At 47.6% G+C, this 18,875-nt stretch overlaps 1 long non-coding RNA gene across 2 annotated transcripts in view; it reads left to right on the top strand.

The window, feature by feature from the left end:
• LOC134487012 (uncharacterized) overlaps positions 1–18,875 on the top strand; it is a 55,322-nt gene that overhangs the window by 7,992 nt on the left and 28,455 nt on the right. For both annotated transcript variants that reach the window (XR_010066682.1, XR_010066681.1), the window contains exon 2: positions 10,432–10,525. This is a non-coding gene — a long non-coding RNA (uncharacterized LOC134487012). The remainder of the gene's footprint in view (positions 1–10,431; positions 10,526–18,875) is intronic.

Raw genomic sequence — 18,875 nt, forward strand, 5'->3', positions numbered from 1 at the left:
TTGGGTGGTAGTCCTTTGGCTGGCATGCACACAGCCCTGGTTCGGTCTCCAACACTGTCTAAAACTGGTCTTAGTGGTACACACCTATGGTCCTAGAACTCATGAGGTAGAGGCAGGAGGATCAGAAACTTGAAATCCATCCTTGGCTCCACAATGAGCTTGAGGTCAGCCTGGACTACATGAGATTCTGTCTCAAAAAAAAAAAAAAAAAAGTTGGGGAAAAAGAAAGGTTTTTAAAAAATGTATTTATTGGGATTGGGGATTTAGCTGGGTGCGGTCCCCAGCTCCGAAAAAAAGAAAAAGGAAAAAAAAAATAAATACATTTTTTTTCCTTTTCTTTTTTTCGGAGCTGGGGACCGAACCCAGGGCCTTGCGCTTGTTAGATGTATTTACTTTAAATCACGTGTTTTGTGTGTGCATGCTATGTGCGTGTTTAGAAGGCGTTATAATTGGTTGTGAGCCACCTGGCATAGGCGTTTTCCTCTGCAAGAACAGATCCCTCTCTCCTGCCCAAGAAGAAAGTTCTGTAGATACTCACCCACTGCTGCTGGGGAGGATCTGACTGAAAGGCACAGCGGCACCAGGGCTAACCTCAGCAGATTCGATTCAGTCCTGACAGGACTGCCGAGCCAGCAGGCTTGCTGCCACAGAGCCGTGAACGTGACCGGGACAGAAAGAGCTCCAGGCAGTGCAGCACTTGATAAATATTTTGCTCCAGGGAGCACAGGAAGGCTGGAGCTGAGGTAGCAGCGTGTGGGCTCTGTACAGCCCGCTGGCAGTCTTTGTTTGCTCTCACAGCGAGTGGGAGATCCAACCAATTGTCAGTTTTAAATCAGGCGCTTTCACAACTTCCCTTGAAAACCAGTCCTATCTGGCTGGGCTGGGGCAGGGGTAGCCTTCTAACTCTGTGGTTTCATCTACTCCCCCCACTCCTGATGCTCACATTTGTAGTTCCGTAAACATGGGAGAGTTCTTGTGTGCGTGTGGTGTGTGTGTGTGTGTGTGTGTGTGTGTGTGTGTGTGTGTGTGTGTGTGTGTGTGTGTGTCTGTGTGTCTGTGTCTGTGTGTGTCTGTGTGTGCATCAGCAGCATAGTCCCTGCCTCACACAAGTGGAACGAATAGAAAGACCATGAAGAAGAAATGAAAGTAACAGAATTACTCAGCACCTGAAGCAAAAACCCTGGGCTGGTAGAAAGTCAGTAGAGACCCAGGCTGCCCAAGTCAGAAGTTGGGACTGTCCTGGTCCCCCTACCCCCAACACACTCGCAACCACTGATCCGGTTGACTGTGCCTTCCGAAGTCCCCTGGAAAGCCCCCTCCCCCCATCCCCTTGTTGAGGCTCTCACTTTCTCTCTTGGATCAATGTGCCCATTCACCCTTAAGGCCACCTCTGTCCAGGCCCCACTCCTCTCCAGCAGAGCTGTTAATTCAGATTCTCATATGCAAATCAAAATGAAGTCCCTCAGGGCCCCCTGGGCCTGAGAGCCCCTGTTCTCCGAGGCTCCAGCAGCCCAGAATCACCCTGGGAGCCTGGCCACTGCTCTCAACACCTGTCCTTCAGCCTTGAGGTTCACAAGGAAGACTTAAGGTTTTTGTCTTGTTCTGTTTTGTTTTTGAGACAGGGTCTCATTTAATCCAGGCTGGTGGCATCAAACTCTGTGTATCTGAGGACTATCTTGACTTCCTGGTCCTCCAGCGGCCCAGCCTCCCAAGTGCTAGGATTGCAAGCTTGACCAAAACAGCCATTGGCCAGAAACACCTTTGTTTTTCAAGACAGGGTTTGTCTGTGTAGCCCTGGCTGTGCTGGAACTCTGTAGAACCAGCTGGCCTCAAACTCACGGAGACCCACCTGCCTCTGCCTCCTGAGTGCTGGGATTAAGATATGCACCACCACCACCCAGTTAGGACTTTAATTTTTTAAAATATGTGTGTGTTTGGTATATGTGTGTGGGAGTGCACATGCATATGCGTGTGTGTGTGTGTCTGTGTGTCTGTGTGTGTCTGTGTGTGTGTGTGTGTGTGTCTGTGTGTGTGTGTCTGTGTGTGTGTCTGTGTCTGTGCATACAGGCATGCATTCATGCCATAGGACTCTTAGGAGTTAAGAATTATCTTGCAGGGGGGTTGGGGATTTAGCTCAGTGGTAGAGCGCTTGCCTAGCAAGCGCAAGGCTCTGGGTTCGATCCCCAGCTCCGAAAAAAAAGAACCAAAAAAAAAAAAAAAAAGAATATCTAGTAGGATTCAGTTCTCTCCTTACAGCATGTGGGTCCTGAAAATCAAATTCAGGTCATCAGGCTTGGCGCCCAATTCCTTTAAACTTTGAACCTTCTCTCCAGACCCTCTGGCTTCTTCTTCTGAGAGAGAGAGAGAGAGAGAGAGATGCTAGGTGGTTGTGGCACACACCTTTAATTCTAGATTTTGGGAAGCATTGGCAGGTGGATATCTGAGTTCAAGGACAGGCTGATCTATAGATCGAGTTCTAAGAAGGGTACACAGAGAAACCCTGTATTGAAAATGCCAAAAAGGGTTGGGGATTTAGCTCAGTGGTAGAGCGCTTGCCTAGCAAGCACAAGGCCCTGGGTTCGGTCCTCAGCTCCGGAGGAAAAAAAAAAAGAACACTGAATGCTCTTCCAGAAAATGTGCTCCTCCCCCCCCAAAAAATGAGTGGGCCTGGCTGGAGGGATGGTGGAATGGTACCTCTGTGGCTAAGAGTACTGGTTTGCTCTTTCAGAAGACATGGACTCAATTCCTAGGATCCACAGAGAGGCTCACAAGCATCTTGAATGACAATGAGGACATGACCGCTCCTATGTGTGGTTGAGAAGGATTTTTGTGTAGATATGAGGGTGAGAACATCCAGGGGCCTCTGAAAGGCTCCAGACTGAACATGGCCAGCAGACTGATCAGGGCCATGAGAGGAGGAGGTGGGAGGAGAGTGAGAGAGGAAGAGAAAATAGGGACCAGAGAGGAGCCCAGGAGAGAGGGAAGAACCAGGAGGAATCATGGGAGTGAGAGAACCAAGAGGCTAAGGAAGCCCATGGCCAAAAAGCTGGGGGGAAAGAAGCCCAGGAGGTGGAGAGGTTTGGGGTAGGGGGTAGGGCTGAGAAGAGCAGAGGAGCAGGGCCTCTGGAAACTGTACTTGCAATGATAGAGGAGCCTGGCAGCCATCATCAGCTTTCACAGGATACTAGGCACCTCTGTTAGCCATTTGTCCTGGGTTTCTTTGGGACCTAACGTGTCTGTAACTCCAGCTCCAGGAGTTGGAGGGCTCAGCTTTGTGTTCCTGCTGTCCCAGGCACAGGGCGGGCACATGGTTCACAGACATACATGTGTGCAAAATACTCCCACATAAATTAAAAATATTTCGAAGTTACGTCTACATGTATTTATCTTGTGCGAGATACAGGTGTGCACCACACATGCATACGTCGTGCAGAGGTCATGTTGCAGGAGCTGGTTCTGTCTTTCTCCGAGTGAATTCAGGGATCAAACCTGGGCCCTCTGGCTTGTGGGCAAGCACCTTTACCTGCTGTGCCAGTTTGCCAGCTTCATTCCTGCGGCTGTGCATAGGTGCTGAGGATGTGAACTCGGGTCCTCACGGACAGGTACTTTATCGACTGAGCCAGTCCCAAGGCTGTTAATTTTTAAAGCTCCCTAAGTGGTTCAATATACAGACCAGGCAGAAAGCCACTGTGCCCAGGCTATAGTATAAACTTTTGGAGGAATTTTCAGCAACTTCACATTACCCAGTGTTTACTTCAGCAAATACCAAGTCCCTGCTGGGTACCAGATCCTCCCTTGACCTGCCTGAAGCTGCCATGACAAATACTGTTTAGGCTTCTCATGGGGCCTGCACCCTATCACAGGGTTCTGTGCCAATTTCCATCTTCAGAGAAGACAACAAAGGCCCCATCTCAGAGCTAAGCTGTTTAACAACTCAATAGCTTCAGGAAGTCCCTGAAATTGACCACATTCTATAGCACTATTCTTCCCCCAAGCTTTTAGAAGCAAAAAGGATGGTGGGAGATAATCTCAGAAAAGTCTAGCCACCTGGAGAAGGCTCTTCCTAACTATCCCAGATGCCTGCAAGTTGTGCAGTGTACCCCAGGTTTCTAGAGCTGTGATTCATGCTATGGTGGGCTTTGGTGAGGCAGATGAGTCATTCCCAAATAAAACTCATTAATACCTAGGCACGGTGGCACATGCCTTTAATCCCAGCACACAGGAGGCAGAGGCAGGCAGATCTCTGTGAGTTCAAGGCCAGCCAGGTCAACATTTCGAGACCATATCTCAAAACAAACAAACAAACAAACAAACAAACCAAAAGAACAACAGCAAACGCAATCTCATTGGTTCATGTACTTGGAGTTGAGAGCTTCCTTATTGCTGTAGTCAGTTCTCTATCTGAGGTAAGCAGACATTCATTCATGTCTCCCACAACAAACACTATCAACAGCTAATCCCCACCCCCAACCTCCTACTCTGTTCCAGTCACTATGACAGACTTTATCTCTAAATTGATCCCGCTGTAGCTTCAGGGTCTTTCTGTTAACCCCAGATTCCAGCATCAACCTCGTCAGACTCAGCTTGTGCATCTCTGGCTTTGAAAAGCCTCTACTCAATTCTAGCCTCCTGTGGGACCCCTGAGTTCAGGGACCGTGACTAAACCCTTTTTGGTAGCCATGGTAGAGGGATTAAACAAGTGTTTGGGGAATCCACAAATGAACACACTTGGATAGGCCCAGGACTGTGCAGAGGCAGGGAACTGAGGAGTGTGGTAAAGCCATAGCATCCGAGGGCTTAGGGCTAGCCCCTCGAGAATAGGTTTATTCATGCAGATGAGTGTGAGTGTATTTGTCCCTGGGTTTGATCCCCTGTGCTATAGACACAGCACTTCTCTCCCTAATTAATCAGGTAGCTCTGTAAAAGCCAAGAGGCAGGCAGAGGAAGCAGTAACAGCCTGTTGTCTTCTCCCTGGAAGAGCCTACCTGCCCTGTGAATGCAGTGGAGAGGGCAGATGTGTGTCTGATGCGAACACTTGCGCGAATGTGGCCCTGGGTTAGGTTTGCTCTTAACATTTGCAGGATCAAAAGCTGGAGTACAGATAGAGGGCCACCTGCCGGGTATTCAGATATTTACAGGTTATAAATTAAGCTAAGCTGATAAAAGCAGGGGATGATGATGGTGCACATATGTAATCCTGGCCCTCCACAGCCTGACACAGGGAGATCAGGAATTTGAGGCCAGCCTGAGCTACATAGCAAGTTCCAGGCCAGCCAGCGCTTGATAGAGAAGCCTTGTCCCCAGAAAGATCCCCCCAGCTCTATTCTTTGTTTGCTTGTTGGTTTTGAGACATGACCTGGACTCGCACTCATGATAATTCTGCTGCCTCAGCCTTTTGAGTGCTGTGAGCAGCCATGTCTGGCTTCCTATTCTATTTTTTCTCTTTGGTTTTGTATTGTTTTTGTTTTTCAAGACAGGCTTTCTTTTTGTAACAGCCCTTGCTTTCCTGGAACCAGATACCAGACGTGGCTCTACTTTTTGCCCTGTTGTTTGTTTGTTGTTTTGTCTTTTAAATATTTATTTATTTATTTATTTATTTATTTATTTATTTATTTATTATATATAAGTACACTGTCGCTGTCTTCAGACACACCAGAAGAGGGCATCAGATCCCATTACAGATGGTTGAGAGCCACCATGTGGTTGCTGGGATTTGAACTCAGGACCTCTGGAAGAGCAGTCAGTGCTCTTAACCACTGAGCCATCTCTCCAGCCCAATTTTTATTTTTTTTTATTTTTTAATTTTTTTTATTTTAAGAAATGCTTCTGTAAGGCAGTGGTGGCGCACACTTTTAATCCCAGCACTTGGGAGGCAGAGGCAGGCAGATCTCTCTAAGTCTGAGACCAGCCTGGTCTACAAAGTGAGTTCCAGGACAGCCAGGGCTGTTAAGATGCTATTCTGCGTTTCTCCTGACAAAATTGCTTTTGTGATGACCTGGGAGCCAGGTAGGAATCACAATTCTCAGACCCTCTTGGAAGTCATGGGAAGGGGTTGTCAGAAGAGCTTGTCCCTAACTTCTCCCTCCTCTTCTGCCTTCAGTGGGAGTGATGGGTCTCCTGAGTCATGGCCTCTGATCCTGGGACCTAGAAATCTGCTACTTTGTGTGGCAAGGTTGCTAATCACCTGATCTGGGCATGGAGAAATTATCCTGGGTTACAGGGTTAGCACAATGCCACCACCATGGAGATCCTTCCAAGTGAAAGAGGGGGGTGACACTCAACTAAAAGACATTGATACCTCCAGCTAGGCATGGTAGTCCAACACGCCTTTAGTCCCAGTATTGGGAGGCAGAAGCAGATGGCTCTACGTGAGTTCTAGCCAAGGCTAAGTGCTGGGTGGCAGGAGCACATGCCCTTAATTCCAGGGAGACCTTTGAGTTTAAGGCCAGTAAGTGTGGTTGATAGAGTGAGTTTCAGGCCAGTTAGGGTCACACACACACACACACACACACACACACACACACACACACACACAATCCTGTGACATAAATTCTGCTGTCGATGTGCCTTGTGGCTGCTGACATCAGTTTTGACTACTTGGTTAAGGTGGTTTACGGTTTAAGGTTACTGGGGTTGTTTCTAGAACTTTCCAGCAGAAAGGGCCAGGCACCACACAGACTTGATAACTTGTGTACACACATACTTTCCCAGTCTGATCTGGCCCTCCTGGGTACTCTGTACTCTATGACTGACCGCTGCAATAATGGAGGGGTGACCACTATGGCTGACCATGACTGTGTACGACAACTGACCACATCAGTGACCACCACAGTCAGGAGTCACCATCACAACGAACACTCCTACTGACTGCTTCAATCACCACCACACTGTCTCTAGAGGACCAGAACTTACAGAACGAGTGTGTGTGTATAAAAGGGGATTTGTTAGAATGGCTTACCAGCTGTGGTCCAGTTGGTCCAACAAGGGCTCTCACTAAGGCAAGATCCAAGGATCCAGTAGGTGCTCAGCCCACAGGACCAGATGTTTCAGATGGTCTACTACGCTGGGACCTCAGAAAAGTAGCTTCCAGCCACAGCAAGGGGACGGACTTGCTAGTGAGACTGAGAGCAGACAAAGAGAGCTTCTCCGCCATGTCCTTTATATAGACTGCCACCAGAAGGTGTGGCCCAGATTAAAGGAGGGTTTTCCTACTTTAAAAGATCTGGATTAAGCTCAGAGGTGGTGACACATACCTTTAATCCCAGTACTCAGGAGGCAAAGGGAGGCAGGAAACCAGGGCTGCACAGAGAGAAATCTTGTCTCAAAAACAAAAGCAAAATAATCAACCCAAGTCGGAGTATTTATTCCTATTTTTCAAAGATAGGAGATTCAGGGGGGCTGGAGAGATGGCTCAGCGGTTAAGAGCACTGGCTGCTCTTCCAGAGGTCCTGAGTTCAAATCCCGGCAACCACATGGTGGCTCACAACCATCTGTAATGGGATCTGCTGCCCTCTTCTGGTGTGTCTGAAGAGAGTGACAGTGTGCTTGTCATATATAAAATGAATAAATAAAATCTTTATAAAAATAAATAAATAAGTTAAATAAAATTAAAAAAAAACGGAGATTCAGAAAAATTAAAATATTCACGGAGATGCCAAGGTTATTAGGAGCCAGTCCCAGGTCTCTGTCCAGATCTTCCAGGCTGTGTCACTTGTGCCTTCCCACTTCTGTGGGCCAGCCTTTCAGTTCAGCCCTGCTCTCTAGGTGTTTGGCCAAGCATAAAGCCTGTGAATTCAGCCATGAGTTCTGTTACCCGCAGACCATTCTCAATTTCAGACGCATTTTCTTTTCCTTCCTTCCTTCTTTCCTTCCTTCCTTCCTTCCTTTTTTCCCTCTGCTGTTTGAGACAGATTCTCTCTTGAACTCTTGCTCTTTCTGCCTCTACTCCCGAACTCTAGAATTCCAGGCGTGGACCATGAGTGTTTGAGTTGGCATCCGTCCATGTTAGTTACAGATGCCAGAGGTGTGGGGACCCCCTGGAGCTGGACTTAAAGCCAGCGTGAGACACCAGATGTGGGTTTTGGGAAGCAAACTCAGGTGTTCTATATGAGCTCAATATCACCTAACATGGATTCACAGAGTGAGATTATTCTGGTTGTTACAGTCTGACTCTGAGTCCAGAGCCTGAGTCCTAAGCCTGAGTCTCCCCTGGGCTTGCTTCTGCAGATGCACTCTACAGAGGGTTGTACAAATGGGGCTGGGGTCATACGTAGTGGAGGCTCAGGAGTGGACCACTAGTGGAGCTCACTTTAGGGCTCCTTTGATGCTTTCATAATTGTACTTGTTTGGTGTGCTAGAGACTGAACTCAGTTCTTGGTTTGAGGAATGCCTCTGTGATTGAAACTCTACTTCATACATGGCAGAGCAAGTTCGAAGAGCAGCACGAATTTAAACATTTATTGGCTCAGAATAACATGGGGAGGGACAACTAACAAAATAGTATCTAGAGCCAAGGTGTTTTCTTGTGAAAGTTTCCAGAGTGGTGGACACATATGCAGACATAGTTACTGGTGACAACTGTCTTTTGGGGAGGGTTTGCTATGTGGGAGGTCCTGGCTCTAAATCTAGCACTTAAATGCTTCTGAAACAGAAACATACAGGCTGGTGAAAAGGCCCAGCAGGGAAAGTCATGCGCCACGCAAGCCTGGCAATTTGAGTCTGATCCCCAGAACCTACAGAAATAAAAGCAGTGGATCTGTAGATCATCGGAGTTCCCAGTCAGCCATGGCTAAATAGTAAGACTCTGTCTCAGAAATTGTTTGTGTTGAGGGGGCTGCAGGGCACATTGGGCAGGGCACATGGGTCAGGGCGCATGAGGGGCCAGAGGACAATAGTGTGGAATCAGTTTTCTCCACCTTTACGTGAGTTCTGGAAATGGGGCTTGCATCGCAAGTGCATTTACTGTACACTGAGCTAACTCACAGGCCCTGAATTAGCTCTTTGGTTTCGTTAATATTAAAACTTTTTAAAAAAGATTTATTTAGGGCTGGAGAGATGGCTCAGCGGTTAAGAGTACCCGACTACTCTTCCAGAGGTCCTGAGTTCAATTCCCAGCAACCACATGGTGGCTCACAACCATCTGTAATGAGATCTGGTGCCCTCTTCTGATGTATCTGATGACAGCTACAGTGTACTTATATATAATAAATGAATAAATCTTTTTTTTTTGTTCTTTTTTTCAGAGCTGGGGACCGAACCCAGGGCCTTGCGCTTCCTAGGCAAGCGCTCTACCACTGAGCTAAATCCCCAACCCCATAAATCTTTAAAAAAAAAAAGATTTATTTATTAATTATGTATATAGTTTTTTGCCTGCATGTATGCCTACAGACCAGAAGAGGGCACCAGACCTCATTACAGATGGTTGTGAACCACCATGTGGTTGCTGGGAATTGAATTTAGGACCTCTGGAAGAGCAGTCAGGGCTCTTAACCTCCGAGCCATCCCTCCAACCCATATTAAAACTTTTTAAAGGTGGGTGGTGGTGGTACACATCTTCCCTGCACTCAGGAAGCAGAGGCAGGTGGCTCTTTGAGTTTGAGGCCAGCCTGCTCTACAGAGCGAGTTCCAGGGCAGTCAGAGCTTTTCAAAGAAACCCTGTGTCGAAAAAAGAAAAACAGGGGTTGGGGATTTAGCTCAGTGGTAAAGCGCTTGCCTAGCAAGCGCAAGGCCCTGAGTTCGGTCCCCAGCTCCGAAAAAAAAGAAAAAAAAAAAGAAAAACAATATTAAAATTTTTATGTTTATGGGTGTTTTGCCTGCATGTATGTCTGGGTATCATGCTGTGTGCCTGATGCCTGCAGAGTCAGAAGTGGGTATTGGATCCCTTGGAACTGGAATTACAGATGGTTGAGAGCCACCACGTGGGTGCTGGGAATTGAACTAGGATCCTTTGAAAAGCAGCCAGTGCCCTTAACCACTGAGTCATCTCCAGCCCATTTTGTTTTGTTTTTTTTTTCTTAAAGATTTATTCATTTATTATATATAAGTACACTGTAGCTGTCTTCAGATACACCAGAAGAGGGCATCGGATCTCTTTACAGATGGTTGTGAGCCACCATGTGGTTGCTGGGAATTGAACTCAGGACCTCTGGAAGAGTAGTCGGTTGCTCTTAACCGCTGAGCCATCTCTCCAGCCCCCCATTTTGTTTTTTATTTTGTATGTACATGTGTGTCACATGACAGTGTGGAGGAGGGGACAACCATCAGGAGCTGGTTCTTTCCCTCAACCAGGTGGATTCTGGGATTGAACTCAGGTGGTCACACTTGCTAACCTACTGACATCTCACTAGGCAGATTTAGGGCCTCCTAACTTCACGACAGTGAGAAAATGATCTGGATTTAGTGAGAATCCTTTGAATTTTGACTGTTTTCCAGACTAGTAGTATGCCTTGGGAAGACCCTCCTTCAGTCAGCCTTCCAGATGTGAGAACAAGCAATCAACCCGTTGGGCTCCGTGGATGTGATTTTTGTAGGTACTGAAGAGTGCTTTCAAATTAGGGTATTTCCAACTTTCATTTGTAGGGTGCAAACCTCGGGTAAGCCAAACTCATTTATATTCTAATGTTTGAAAGTGCCCCTGTCAGGAAGGGGTAGAATCTATTTTACCCAGGACTGGGGCTTATAGGGGTTATAGTTGACTGACAGGCCTATTCTGAGCTTAGTCAGATTCAAAGGCAACACAGGAGGAACAGGCACTCACTGATGTTATCAGTTTGCTTTGTGGAATTTTGTTTTCTACTTTCAAACAGTTCTCACCCTGAGGCTCAAACTCATGATGTCCCTACTAGACTCTCTCTCTCTCTCTCTCTCTCTCTCTCTCTCTCTCTCTCTCTCTCTCTCTTCTCTCTCTCCCTCTCTCCCTCCTCCTCCTCCTCCTCCTCCTCTTCCTCCTCTTCTTCCTCCTCCTTTCCTCTTTTCTAAACAGGGTTTCTCTGCGTAGCCCTGGCTATCCTGGAATAGATCAGGCTAGCCTCTAACTCACAGAGATCCACCTCTGTCCCGAATGCCCCAATTAAAGGTATATGCCACAATGCCTAACTGGACATACTTTAAAATTATGTGTAGAGGAGGGCTCCTTGGGTCAGGGAGTCAGTTCTCTCCTTCCACCACGTGGGATAAAACTTGGGTTCTCAGTCTTGGAAGCAAGAACCCTTAAGCATTGAGTGATATCACCATATTCTTTTTTCATTTAAATTTTATTCAAGGGGTGCTTGGGTATTTGTCTCTGTAGGCTTAGTTGTTCACAAGACTGCCTTCGTCTCAGTTTTTACCCTCTTTGAACATGTAGAACATAGGCTAAAAGGGTAAATATTAAAACAACAACAAAACCCAAAAAAACCCAAACCCCGGGACTGGAGTGGTAACTCAATGGTTTGCACACAGCATATACTGTCCTTGCTGAGGACCTGGGTTCAGTTCTCCTAGCAGAGGACAACCATTCTATCTCCGATGGGATCTGTCGCCTTCAAGGGCACTGCCCTCTTATGCACATAACCACTCACACATATTTTCACAATAATTTTTGCTTAAAAAAGGAAGAATCACAACCATGAGTTAAAGTGTGCTCACCCCTGGAGGGACCAACATACACCATTCTGGGCACTTTAACACACACACACACACACACACACACACACACCGTCACACTGAAGTTTACAATCACCACAGGACTTCCTTTTGGCAGCATTGGAAGGAGAGCAGGTGGCAGCTAAGGATCTCACTACAGAAAATAAGTCTGTGATACCTGTGAGGGCCAGGTACTGTATCTCACTCACGCCAGAGCCTCCAGATGCTTAAACTAAGTATCTCTTCTTGTAGGACAAACCGCGTACAGCATTTGAGCGGGAACTGAGACTCAAAGAAACAAAAGACACCACTACGGAGAGGTGGCGGCTCATGTCTGTAACCCAAGCCAGCACTCAGGAGGCTGGTGATCCAGGACCACTTTGAGTCCTAGGCCAGCTTGGGCCACACAGTGAGACGTCTAAATCAGAAGAGCAGGATTCTTGACGGTGGTCAGTGGTAGGCAGAGGATTAGTTATGCCACCAAAAGCAATATTCAGGAAAACAGGGAGGGCAGTGACTTCCTCCATGGTTAAGCAGTTGACTGCCTTTAGCCTCTTCCAAGCCTCTGCTGCCTTCCAGGGCCATGTTGGGAAGCAGTCCCTGACTGGTACAAACACGTCCTTTCTGTTCACACTGGTCTGCACCTGTAGCTTCAGGAGCCAAGTTCAGTCCTTGTGGTGCCCCGGGGCACCTTGGGCCAGATTCCCCTCTGACAACCACTCTATGGTTTCCATAACAAGTGCTCTCCAAGTAGCTCCGTACCCCCAGGCACTGCCAGGTCTCCAGTGGCTGGCAGCTTAAAACTGTAGGTAGTTTCTGGCCCTTAACTCTTTAGGACCCAGGCCCCTCTGGTTAGGTAACTCTGGATCTTCACACAGGTCGCCCGGAGCACCTCAGCACTAGGTTGCCCATGGCTACAGGAAAGAAGCCAAATCCTCTACCGAGGGTCAGGGGCTTGCCTGCAGCCCTGCTAGCAGTGAAGCAGGGTGGGTGAGAGGCTAAATTTCCCTGCTTCACACCCTCCCCACAGTGTCTAACAGGTCTCCGGAGTTTCTCCAGTGGGGATGGAGGTAGTGTTACAGAGCCACTTCAAGGGGAAAGCGCACTATTCCTCCTTCTCTCAGCTATGTTTAAAAACAAATCCAAGGGGCTGGAGAGATGGCTCAGCGGTTAAGAGCACTGACTGCTCTTCCAGAGGTCCTGAGTTCAAATCCCAACAACCACATGGTGGCTCACAGCCATCTGTAATGGGATCTGATGCCCTCTTCTGGTGTGTCTGATGACAGCGACAGTGTACTTAAATATAATAAATAAATAAACCTTTAAAAAAAGGGGGGGGGGCAGGGACAGGAACCACATGCTCTGCTTCACACAGCAATACTTCGTGTCAGAGAAAGCACACAACACAACACCCCCACCCAAACCAAAACCAATCCCCCTACCACACACACACACACACACACACACACACACACACACACACACAACCAAACGAGAAGACACCAGCTTTAGTGTATTAACATTTTCTCTGGGAGGAGACCCTGTCACTTAATACTGAGGTTATATCTACACTATTAATCTAGTACAAGGAATCTTTAGAGTTCACCTTTCACATCTTTTTTAAGAGATACCTGGATGGGGCCAGCAATGGCTCAGTGGGTAAAGGTGCTTGCTTAGTAAGGCTGGTTTGAGCTCCACTCCCAGAACCCACTTAACGGTGGGAAGAGAAGAGGCTTGAGTTGTGACATATTTGCTGTGACATATCCCTCCCCCATCCCACATGAGAAGATCCCTAGCCAGCTCTTCCTTTTGCCCTTGTTTCCCTTCTGGACATAAACACCAATGGCACACAACAGTGACCTCCCTGGTTCCACAGTTTCCCGTCACACCATCTGATCCCTTAACAATGCAGCCGTAGCAGCCATGGGATGGTCCTTGATGGCATCCATGACCTTGGGCATCCAGCAAGTTGCTGATAATAAGCATCCCTAGAGCTGGGGATGCAGCCCAGCTGCAATCATTGAACCATTGGCCTAAGCAAGTGCAGGACCGGAGCTGGAGTCTCGGCTTTGAGGATACCCTCCAGGCCTGTAACCCTCAGCAAGGGAGGAGCCTGGCATTTCTAAGTCTGCTGCTGCGACAGATCCCTTTTCCAAAAGACTGACTGTCCCCAACTGTCAAATTTTCATGACCAAGCTGGAGAAAATCACCACACAACAAAGTCACAAAACTTGGTTTATTAGCCAAGTGTACTTAAGACACCGGCTGTTCCACACTGCTGGGGCATCAGGACATGGGCAGAGCAGAAACATCAGCCTGCAAGTCTGCATGATGGCCTGAGGGGACCTGACAGTCAACTACCAGGAGGTCCTGTCTGTCCAGGCACTGGCTGCTGCACACTGGTTAGGGAAATCTCCAATTGCTCTACTCCCCTGGATAGCCATGAACTCAGTATCACACTGACAGCTGAGAGGCAGGACTGAATCCTACTTTCTAGTTTCACCTCTTTCAACCGCCAACACTGCTTCCACTAAGCCAGAAGCCCAGTTTTAGTATGTTAATAACATCAGCATAAATTTGGATGGCTCAGCAGTTAAGAACTTGCTCTGCCAGAGGACTCAGGTTCAATTCCCAGCACTTGTCAGATGGTTGCTAAACATCCATTCTCTGCAGAAGCATGATTTAAAAAAAAAAAATCACAAATGTAAAGCCCTCCCAGTTGCAGACAGTACAACGGTACCCATGTAGGAAGGCAGAGGCAGGCGGCCCTGAGTTCAAGGTCAACTTGGTCTACAGAAAAACAAAACCCCCAAAAACTTGGGTCTCTAGTTCAAATGGGGGACTAATGTATAAAAGTGAGTTTCTGGCCCACCAAGGCTACATTCAGTGGTTGTCAGGCTTCCTAACACTTCAGCCTGCTCATGTGCTGACTCCCAACCTTATTTTCATTGCTAACAAGCTCTGTAACTGCAGTTTTCCCAGTTATGAATTGAACCACGGGTAGAGGGAGGGACCTTACACATCCTAGCTTATGGAATACTTTTTTACTGTGTGCCTTCTCTACAAATCAGGCTCCCACATCAGTTAATCACCAAGCTAGCTTAGCTGTTTTGAGCATGTTTACTCAAGTCACAATTACCTAATTCAGAGTAGCTGTGAGGTCGCCCTCCTCTGGCTGACTTGCCTGGCACTGTGTAAACTGGGTGTGGTGGCACAGGATTCCAGCACCCAGCTAGTTCTAAGCCACTCTAGCTGACAGGAGACCCTGGCTTGGGAGACAGGAAAAGTTAACCCTGTCTCAGAAACAAACTTTGCTCTGAAAGACCCTCCCTCTGGGCTTGGTTATTGTTCTGGTGCAGCTCTGAATTAGGACCAACAGCAATGTTGTTTTGCTGGTTTGGGATAGACTTAAGTAATCTTATTTTAAAGATTAGTCCAGAGTTTTTTCCGTTTATATATAAGCGGAGGCCCCACTCGTATCCGCGGCTTTCCCAGTACTGTTCTTTTCCTGCTTTTGTGAATGAAATGACTAAGGGATTGCACCAATTATTAATGCAGTTCCGGTTAAGGGGTGTAGGTCCTGAATTAAGTTGTTGTTTTGGGGGGTTTCTTCCTTTTAACTGTAATGAAGTCCCAGGAGGAAGAGGGGTTCCAATAGGTGTCTCCAGTAGTTTCGCACCCCCAAGAGCTGCAGAAATAATCGACAGCGTGGCCACATTTTGTGGTAAGGGAGCAGTCTCTATGAGACCTGGGCAAATGTATATGGGTGCCATAATCAAGTAAGTTCTAGCTGCGGCATTATAGCACCCTGGGACAGTGCTATATCTCTGTTGAGTATTAACAGGTTTAGGTTGGGGCAAATAGTGACCGGGGGTGCCCCATGCAGTGTCAGCCCCCAGGGCCAGCCAACAGAGATCTACTTCCAAATTATGCCAAGGTGTTGTAGCAGAAACCGTGGAGGAGGAATTTGCAATGTCTCCTGCTTGGTTAGTAATAATCCAGGTAAAATTAAAGACTTGGTATGGGGAGGCACTTACAGCTGTAAGGCACAAAAACATCCATGGAGAGAGCATCCTTCTTCTTTTCTGAAATCAAGCACAGTTAAAGGCCACAAAAACCTCCCCCCCCCCTTCCTTTTCTTTTATTGAGCATTTCTTGGGTTTGTTGAAGTGTGAGATGTGAGTTGAAGTCTCCGGTCGGGGTCACCCTTACGACACAGAGGATTATCATCAGTCTTTTTTCTTTTTCTTTTTTTTTTTTTTTCTTTTTTTCCGGAGCTGGGGACCGAACCCAGGGCCTTGCACTTCCTAGGCAAGCGCTCTACCACTGAGCTAAATCCCCAACCCCTATCAGTCTTTTTTAATGTCCATTCATCTTGCCCAATCCCTGGGGGAGCCTTCTTGACATGTGACACATGGATCCCCTTCTACCTTTACAGCAGTGGGGGTAGTCAGCAACACCAGGTAAGGTCCTTTCCACCGTGGCTCAAGGTTCCCTGCTCTGTGTCTTCTCACCAGGACCGTGTCTCCCACCTCAGACTGATTCGGTACCAGCAGGTCACCAGCGATGTAGGTCTCTTTTAACTGCTCCCAGATTTCTTTTTTTTTTTTTGGTTCTTTTTTTCGGAGCTGGGGACCGAACCCAGGGCCTTGCGCTTCCTAGGCAAGCGCTCTACCACTGAGCTAAATCCCCAACCCCCAGATTTCTTTTCTCATGACCTCAAGTGCCTTTAATCGAGCTAGGAGGCGAGAAGGGGGAATATTGGAAGGAGTAACATCAGGACAAGTTTTACTTTCTATAGTCATATAGATGGGCGGCGGCGCCCCAAACATTAGCTCAAAGGGTGTTAAGCCTAAAGTCCTAGGAGTATTTCGAACCCGGAAAAGGGCGTATGGGAGTAAGGCTGTCCAATCATTCCCACCAGTCTCCAAGGTCAATTTAGTTAAGGTCTCTTTTAGAGTTCTATTCATCCTTTCTACCTGTCCTGAACTCTGGGGTCGATAAGCACAATGTAATTTCCAATTTATCCCCAGTTGATGGCCAGTCCCTGACTTACCTGGGTGACGAAGGCAGATCCGTTGTCTGACCCAATTACCTTTGGTATCCCGAATCGAGGAAAAATTTCCTCAAGTATCTTGTGATATACGGTTGCTGGTCCGGGTGTGATCCCCGTCCTTCTTGAAAAACAATGGCCTTTACGGGCCTAATGGTAGGCAAATCAAAAGTTCCTATGGTCGGTCAACCTACTCCGAAAGTAGGCCATTTGGAAGCACAGAAAGTCTGCCAAGGGGGTTTGGGGATTTAGCTCAGTGGTAAAGCGCTTGCCTAGGGCCCTGGGTTCGGTCCCCAGCTCCGGGGGGGTGGGGGAAGTCTGCCAAGGACCTTTTTTAACTTCCACTGATGACAAATCCCGTCCTCTTGCCCTAATGTCTGTCCAATGGTCCACCGTCAAAGACAAAGGGGTTGTCACAGTCTGCCCCATGGCAAAGAAAAAACACCAAACACAGAAACAGAATACAGACAACAGACACTAACACGTCCAAGCACACTCGTCCGCGCCTAGACTTAAATAGGCAGCTGAACGCGACCTCTGATGGAGTGGGATTCCACGTTCACTCCCTTTGTTTCAAACCAAAACCAAAACACACATGCACACTGCGGTGCCGCACACTAACATTCAGGATTCACACCAACGTACCTCCAAGGGGTCTCCGGGTCCCCAGGGGTCGCGCAAAGATCCCGGACGAGCCCCAAAATGAAAGACCCTCCCTCGAGTCTCAGGATAGCGCGCCCCAGGAAACAAGAGAGACCCGCTTGACTCGAAAGCAAGAGGCAGTTTAATGATGGAGATCTGGGCCAACACCTGTCTCACGCAGGAGACAGAGGAGTCGACCCCGAAGCTCAGAAATCAGGGGTTTATACAGGAAAAGTTTAGGGAGTTTGGCGTGGCTACACGTAATTGGCTGATTCAAGCAGTGGCGGGCTAATTTTGGTGCGCGACTACATCAGCAAGTAGCACGTGTGATTTAACATTCCAGCGATGTGGTACGGCGGTTTATTTTGGTTAGCTGGCGGTCAAGTTAACCTCAGAGGGGTTGGGAGGAAGGGGAGAGTGGGCGACTCCAGATGGTCCTCGGCCTTGTGGAGACTGTTTACCTTTATGGTCAGCTATCGTCACTGATGACTTGGCAGCCTTATTTCAGGCTTGTCCGGGCATGTTTAGGCCTACCTCTTTCTGTTTCTTTCCATTTTCTGCTTGACTATAAATTTTGTGCTTTTTAATTACAGGTACTTAAATTTTACTCCTTCAGCTCACTTACTGAGGTCTCAGTAAGCAAACAGAAGGCAGGAGGGGTGGCTCGGTAGTAATGAGCACCAGCTGTTCTTGAAGACAGGTTTGATTCCCAATGTCCATGTAGCAGACATGGCACAACCCCACTTGTGGGTAGGCGTGTCACATGCCACCTGCATTATTCTGGCCTCCACTGGTAGCCAAGTACAGGCCCACATGCAAAAACCCACCCACACAAAGTTGAATTAAAAGAAAATTTAAAAGTTGGCATGGCCCTGTGTGCCTTTAACCCCTGAGCAAAAAAGCCTAAGGAGGCAGAGGGTTAGGATTCTGTGTCCTGGTGACCAAGGAGTTCTAGGACAGCAAGAGACAGAGACTGTGGGGAAAACAGCTGTCTAAGGCACGATTGGAAGGAAATGGGTTAAACGGTTTTGTGAAGGCTCCTTGTCCAACAGAACCTTAAACCAGGACCACAAGGCCATTAGGCGGCTGACTAGAGCCCAGCACCTACCTGACTGGAGTAATGGCTCACACAGCAAGCTTGCCTGTGCCACCTACCCAGTCCACAAAATAATGACTTTTGATCACTATTTACAGCTATCTTCACATAAAACAAGCCAAGATTCTTTGTACAAAATTTGAGTACTTACACACCTACTAGTGGTCTAATGATGTTTCCGTGAGACAGATTTGCTCCAGGTAACAGCTATCAATGGAAGACTATCACTAATCAGACATTTGCCTTCCTAACCAGGTGGCCCAATCATCTCATTTTAAATGCAACTCAACTATGAATAGCAAAGTCAAAATTTAGTCTTTAGCACCACACCAGAAGCTGTGATCCCTTTGCCACACACCCACACACCAAGTCACAAACCAGGGACTCCTGGGGGCACTGATCCAGCCCTTAATTACAACCAAATCCAAACCCTAACCAATCCTGCGTTGCTCAAAACCCACT

This window comes from Rattus norvegicus, chromosome 5 (assembly GCF_036323735.1).
Source record: "Rattus norvegicus strain BN/NHsdMcwi chromosome 5, GRCr8, whole genome shotgun sequence".
Lineage (NCBI taxonomy): Eukaryota > Metazoa > Chordata > Mammalia > Rodentia > Muridae > Rattus > Rattus norvegicus.